Genomic DNA, 7,969 nt, shown 5'->3' on the forward strand with positions numbered 1-7,969 from the left:
GACTGCAATCACAGACTTCATCACTCAGGTTGGCAAGGAATGTGAACAGGGGCTGCCTGGTGATCCATAAGCCCCTCTCTCTCTCTCTCTCTCTCTCTCTCTCTCTCTCTCTCTCTCATTCTCTCTCTCGTTCTCTTCTGCCAGGCCTGGCCATGTGCCACCCTGGTCTACTACTGTCTGTAAGAGGGGCATCTCTGGAAGTTTGTCCAGGGTCATAGCTGTAGTGACACATTGTTTCCCAGAAGCATTGTGTTAGCATCTCCTGTAGACATTGCCAGCCTGAGGACATGCACTGTCAGTCAGCAAGTCAAGCCTTAGGAGGATGGGACATCCGAGGATTGCATGCATCTCTAATCCCTCAAGCCAAGGCTCTTCTTAATAATTTTTTAATAAGTCTTTAATTATCTTTTTAATGAAGCATCATTCTTTAATATACTGGTGGAAACAGAATGACTTTCGGAAAGAGGGTTCTCATCTGTGTGCTTCTACAATGAAGGACACTTTGTCAACTAACTGTGTTATATACACTGGAGATCAAAATTAGAGAACAATTTATTTACACTTGATTTTTTCAGAAATAATGTAATCTTCATTTGTCAACATTTGAAGGATTTTTTGTTAGGGGTATACCATGCCACTAGAACAGTGCTTTACAAAATAACCAAAGATATTTCAACATAAAACCTTTATTCTGCAGAAAACACAATGACCAACATTAGAGAACAGCAAAGACTGTACCACAGAGAAAGATTACAACTAAATTTTCTGAAGGTTACAACAGTCACCAATCAGTAGGAAGTGTACAGGCTGTTGCTTTAAAGGACTTCAGCACATCTGTGGCCACAGGACATCAAGCCTCTCACACTCTGGTGGGATTTTGGTCCACTCTTCTTGCAGTCTCTTCCACAGTTCGGTGCCTGTTGTGGGTTTCTTGGCCATAACTTTCTCACAAAGGATTTTCCGGAGGTTTTCTATTGGGTTTAGATCGGGACTCTGGGCTGGCCATTTCATTGTTTCAAGGAATTGCTTTACCCATTTTGCTGTGTGACAGGGGGTATTGTCCAGCATGAAAATTTCTGGCTTATTGAGTGATGAACGCAAGGAAGGAACCACATGTTGTTGAAGAAGGTTCTGATACACACTTGCATTCACTCTGCCATGTGGCTTCTATGAGAGGTCAAACTCCTGCTGCCGAAAACATTCCCCAAACCATGACACTTCCTCCTCCTCCACCTTTCACTGACTTCTTTACACACTTAGGTTCAGTCTTTCCACAGTTTGTCGACGAACATAATGCTTCCTATCAGACCCAAATAAATTAAATTTGCTTTCATCACTAAAGTGAACTCTGGACCGCTTCAGCTCTGTCCACAAAACATGCTCCTCAGCAAAGGTTAGTCTAGCCTTTTGATTCTTTCTGCTAATGAGTGGTTTAGTCACTGCAGAGTGGGCTTTCAGTCCAAATGCTCTTAAACGTTGAGACACTGTATGACAAGACAGATCCTTACCCTGTTCAGTGCTGAACTGGCGAGCAATTCCAGCTGCAGTGTTGAACCGATTACCCATGGAGATTCTCCGCATTATCCTGTCCTCTTTTGCATTTGTCTTTCTTGGGTGACTTGAATAAGTTTGTGATGTTGTAAAGATGCAATATTCTAGAAATCACAGACTTGGAATGACCAACTTCTCTTGCTATGGCTGATAGGGTCACCCCTTTGGCCTTCATCTGGACAACCGGCTGCCAGAGGGTTTCAGTCACTTTGGAACGGCCCACCATCTTGCAAAGTCAGTGGAAAGTGGAAAGATAGGCTGCCAGTTAAATAGGGTTTGTCAGATAATTAAGGAAATTAGCACCAGGTGCCAGATTAACACCAATAACTTGTAGGTATCTCAAAGTGTTCTCTAAATTTGATCAGTGTTCTTTTTCAATTATCTCATTTAAGTTTTTTATACTGTGCTTTAGAATATATACAACTCATGAAATAAGCTTAAAATACTGCACATGTACATCTTGCTAGCACCAGGTTGGACCCCCTTTTGCCTCCAGAACTGCCTTAATTGTGTGTGACACAGATTCAACAAGAGATTCTTCAGAGATTTTAGTCCATATTGACATGATATTGTCATGCAGCTGCTGCAGATTTGTTGGCTACACATCCGTGATGCAAATCTCCTGTTCTACCAAATCTCAAAGGTGCGCTATTGGATTGAGATCAGCTGACTGTTGAGGCCATGTGAGTACAGCCAGCTCATTGTCATGTTCAAGAAATCTGTTTGAGATGATTTGCCCTCTATGACACGGTGTCTATTACTGCTAGAAGGGATAAACTGCCATAAAGGGATGGACATGGTCAGTAGCAATACTCAGGTAGCCTGTGGCATTTAAATTATACTCAATTGCTATTAAGGGGCTAATGTATGCCAAGAAAATATCCCCCACATCATTACACTACTACCAGAAGCCTGATCTATTGATACAAGGCAGGATGGATCCATGCTTTCACGTTGTTTATGTTAAATTCAGACCTTACCATCCAAATGTTGCAGCAAAACTGAAGCTTCTTCAGACCAGGCAACATTTTATTCCAATCTTCTGTACAAATCTTCTACATTTTATTCCAATCTCCATTTTTGGTGAGCCTATGCTGACAGGAATGGCACCCGGCGTGGTCTTCTTCTGTAGCCCATCTGTTTCAAGCTTCTTTGTGTGTCACGATCAGTCCCTTTCATGTTTTCCCTGTCATGTGTAGTTCTGTTCCATAGTTTCGTTTTATCCTCACATTGATTGCTTACACCTGTCCCTCATTTGTAGTGTTGCGAATTTCATGTATGTGTGCCTTGGTCGTTGCTGTTCATTGTTTTGTTGTTTCATGGTTTGAATTAATGTTTCATTGTTTGAATGTTTGGACTGTTTGAATGTTTCAATGCGTTTCGTGATGGTTGTTTCTTTGTGCTCCGTATCTTTGTATTTATCTTAGCCATTGTGTTTCCTAGCCTTAGTTCCTAGCCTGCTTCCCTAGTTTGCCTTCATGTGTTTTTGTTTTGGAATGTTTCCTCGTACTCTCCGTGTCGGCTCTGTGAGCCTGGACTGCCTAAACGACCCTGATTTTGGATTTGCCCCTCTTAGCACATGCGTCCGTCTCCTTACCGCTCAACATTACAATGTGTCGTGCATTCAGAGTTGCTCTTCTGCATACCTCGGGCTTAACAAGTTGCTATTTGAGTGACTCTTGCCATTCTATCAGCACAAACCAGTCTAGACATTCTGCTCTGACCATTGGTATCAACAAGGCATTTCTGCCCAGAGAACTGCTGTTGACTTTTTTAGACCATTCTCTGTTTGGGCTGTTTGGACAAATGTGTTATTACCTGACATTCCCAACAAAGATTAAAAAAAAAAGTGGCTGCTGCTTTAAGGCTCACTAGAGTCCTGCCAGTTTTCCAGCAACATAGGGTGTTCCTCTGTTTTACACACTGTGATTGTATCAATATTGGAGCTGTCCATTGTACTGAACTCTCACTTTGACAAAAGTGGACTGAATGTTCTCAGCTTTGCCAAACACAGTTTGTTTCTCTCTAAACTCTTGAACTGATTGCTTCCAATATTAGGTGTTGTTGTGTTTGCTTGTTTTGTTTTTTTGGCCTTGCTGTTCGGCCTAAACCACATACAACCATGTCCAATGCCAAATCCCATGGGAACACAATGATTGTTCAGGATCTGTCTTTCAATGCACAATGCAACAGCACAGAAATAAAACTCAGGGCTGCTGTAAAGGCCAATTTATGCTGCTGCTGGCTCCGGAGACTTTAAGCTTTGGGAATAAATGAGCCAAATTGATCAGAGATGCAGTTTCCTTTAGTAACAAAGAATCCTGGGCCTCCCTGTGGAGAACCAAGCCCAGATCGCATTCAAACTGGGCTACAGCAACCCAAAATGAGATCCACCGGGACTGCCTCTGCAGAGGACCAATGGTGGCACCATCTGCCACAAAGGATTGATATCAGAGACCAATTAGGGGCAAAGCCTGGCCAGGTGGAAAGTGAGTGAGCTGACAATGTTCTAAAACCTTTTCTCCAGAATGAAAACTTATTCTAGGCTCTTTTTTCCAATATGGCCACAGAGATCCAGCCTTAATTTGATAGCCAGCGGAAAGCTGCAATTAAAAGAATTCTTTTTGTTGATGTTTTTCCTACGCTGAGCCTTAAAAGGGGCCTATTACATTACCAGCTAGCTTTGCTCTCCAGCAGAACAGTAAGACATTATTTGTTTTCCTTTTTACTCTTTTAGTGGCTGGCAAGGCTGAAGGTGCTGCCCTTTAATAGTCGATCAATAGGGCAGCGAGACTACTGCAAACGACAGCAGGAGCTGACAAACTGCTAAACAAAACCCCTGGTTCCCCTTTAAGTCTTAGTTCACCAGCAGAGCAGCGAAGGCACAGATGGGTGGGAATATGATGTGAGAGATTAGTCATGGTCTCTGTCGGGTGTGGGGGGAGCGAGTGAATAAAGACGTCAAGAGAATAATTTAATTGCACGGGATGAGTTTCGCTTCTCACATGTAATACCGCTGTTTAATTGGATCATCAAGAGTTCCTGCAGACCTCTGCTTTTTAATTGATAGTGGGGCCTCAGGCCTGGTTTACAGCAGATAGAGAACAGAAGGGCAAAGGCGAATGAAGAGTGAATGCAATTATAAATGGATACAGCTCTGCAGACTGGGCAACCTACATGGGTCACAGACAGAGCAAGAATACTGTTCTACAGTGGTCTCCCCACCTAAATTGAAGCTCTCCATCTTTGAGGTCCGAGGTAATGAACGTTCTGATTGCTTTTCTTAATGAGAAGTAACCCTGGGGGAATGGGTTTTTGCATAAGCATGGCACAGTGGAACGGTGAGTTGAGTATTTAAAAAAACCCAATCTGTCACAGACATGCGCCACCCAGTTGTATGGCCCCGCACATCCGGTCAGCTGCCGTCTGCTGAGCCTTCTGCACAAAGCCCTGCACATCTAAAGAAGCTAAATAGCCAAATTAACTAAAAGCTTTCAAACAGATATCCTGCTTTGGCTGCTTTAATTGAATCAGTGAAAGAGTAGGTAGGATTACCATGCAAAGTAAGAATCAAATCAATGCTCCACAGTCAGCGCTGGGTGATATTTCTAGCTCGCCTCTGAGTCCGGAGATCAGGAAACACGTGAAGGTGATTCTTCTAACCCCTTACACTGCAATCCTGCAGGTGACTACATACCAATTAGTGTCAGTGTTGTCAGTGAATAATTCACAGTAGTTACTGAATACTATGCTGTAAGGTTAATAATGATATAATAAGATTGGAGTTCAAGCTGTGACATTTATGACAATGTTATGTGATTTTCTTTATATCTTTCATAATGTTTTTAGAACTAATATATATTTACTTATTTCTTCTCTGTTAAGTGTTTTGTTATTCTATTTCACTTCTGCCCTTAGAAAAAGCATGTTCCCCCTGTCTTTGACTTACACACACCACCTTTTATGAGCAACACTCAAGCTAGCCAGGCCTTTTATGGTAAGAGCATGGGGTATGCTTTAAACTTTAGAATTTTTTAAACTTCATTAGCCCCTTTCCTCATTCCAGGTCTTGTACCATCCTTCGCTTTAAGGACAGACCTCTTCCACGCTTGATGCAAGTCAAAGCAGTCTCCATGTTTGATGTTGTGTACCTCAGAGACATTTGATCAATGTCTGTTCATGGTCATGGTGAAAACCAACCACCAGTAAAGACAAAATACAAAAACAAGCAAGAGCACGTCTGAAAGACTGAAACTTCTGTATGAAGTCAGGTGTAATGCCACAACATTGACCCTCCTTCCCCCTAATAACAGGAGACTTTACCCATGCCTTACACACCCGTGGGATGCAAGAAGCAGCTTGACGTGCTATTCTTGGTTACCGAAGACACACGCCACAGCACTTTGAGAGCACATCCTTTGGCCAGATGCAGCACTTGGGAGTCTCTGCCCCGTCTCTACAGAGAGACTGTAAAAGTCGAGGAGATATATGTAACACGCCTGCGCTGGCACAAGCGACTGCACAACGAATGCAAATGAGGAGCTGTGGAAAATTGGATTGTGGCGTGCTGAAGCTTATCTCTGCGTGTCTGGCTCACTGGTAAATACACTCAGAGAGGAGACTCAGGGAATTCCAAGTCACTATGCTGAACTGTGACATTCCAAAACACAGAACCTGTAATTAGTTGTTGTGCAAATAAGTTGACCTTGCGTCAAACAACCACTGGGTTAAATAAACCATTTGCACTCTCTGCCCTGATCTCATGCTAAAGAGCCTCTTTTCACAGCCAAGTGAAGAAGACACCATCAAGGATCTATGGTGCAGTGGTCAGTTTGTTTTTATTAAAGGCTGTATTGCTAGAAATCAGCTACCTTATTGGCCTTGGGTGTGCAGGGTGACAGAAGAGTTTTATAATAATTTGCATTGTAAGACCATTCAGCACCATAGTATGCAAGTATATAATGATCACATGCAATAAGTCTTACATTAAAAATATCAACTGCAACAACACTGGAAAGCTGAGTGAGAAAGCAGAAAACAAAGGTTTCAGGTGGTGAGCGTCTCCAGTGCATCTCTGTGGTCATTAAAAAAGTCTGAGCTCCCCACACATCGAAGTCCTGTGAATGAGGTGTGATAGGCAGTAGGGTCAGTCCGACTCAGAGTGGTATGTCCAAGGATCCCCTGGAGAGTGACGAGCGTCAGGATTCTGTCGGAGAGCAGCATGACACAGGGCCAGGGCATGTCACCCAGCATGGCACCTCATCACAGCATCCTGCAACACAGCCCTGAGCAATATGGCACAGCTTGGCAGGGTGCCAATGCATTTAGCCAACTAAGTTACCAGAAATGTGGACAGAGGAGAGAAGGAGAGGGAGAGAGAGAGAGAGAGAGAGAGAGAGAGAGAGAGCGAGCGAGAGAGAGAGAAATAGAGAGGAGGATTGGACTACAAGGGGGAGGATCTGTTTATTTTTTCTGGCTAGTTGATTTTGAAAAAGATGTGGATGCTACAGGAGAAAGGCCAGACGATGATTCCACAGGAGCTGATGACGGTAAACCTCATCTTAGATGTGTGTCGCAGAGAAGGCTGAGCAAAATCAGACACACCTTGCCACGCTGCAGCTCCCGGTGACAAACTTTGGTGAGTGGAGAAAGCACCATGGAAGTCCAATGCTGATTCAAATCAGTGCCTTATGAAACTGGAACCATAGTCCATTTTGTCAAGCTTTCAGCTTCTATTCTTATCTAAACATTCAGTCTGATTCACAATGCCTGACAGCTTTGAAATGCAGTCAAAGAAAAATTATAAGGATGTACATTTGCTATTGTGGATGGGAAGGCAAAAAATCATCCGTGTAAAAGAAAGATGATGTACTCTGATTTTCAGTAACACATTTGCATTTTCCTATGCACAGACAAGTGTACACACAGTTGAGCACACTCAAAAAGGTTAGGTGCCATCCCTTTACTGCCAGTACTGAATGTTATTAATTCATACGCTTGTCAGTCTGCATCTTAAACTGTCTCTTGGCTCACCTCTTTATTAATGCTACTGTTATTTAATGTTTTATGGTGCACCGTTTCATGCTGCACCGTAAGGGAAGTGGAGTTGTGTCAGCTGGACTGACAGGCTTCCTAATCTTTCTCTCAGGCTGAAGTGAGGTGGTCAGAGATGAGAATAGAAGATGGAAAGACGCTACCAATTTTGATAAATGGACCTGGGTTGGAAGTCCCTCTCTCTGTCTCTCTCACATACTGATGGAGGACCAGCTTATCTCACCTGAATCCTAACCTTAATCGTTGTAAAAGAAACCACAGACTGACTTCAGATCAGATCTGATATATGGGTAACATCTCGCAGTAAGTGAGATGGCCTCTAGCTTCTGCTGGGAACATCCACAGCCAGCAAGAGGAGAAAAAC

This window comes from Electrophorus electricus, chromosome 17, assembly GCF_041902795.1.
Source record: "Electrophorus electricus isolate QZ-2024a chromosome 17, ASM4190279v1, whole genome shotgun sequence".
NCBI classification, from domain to species: Eukaryota; Metazoa; Chordata; class Actinopteri; order Gymnotiformes; family Gymnotidae; genus Electrophorus; species Electrophorus electricus.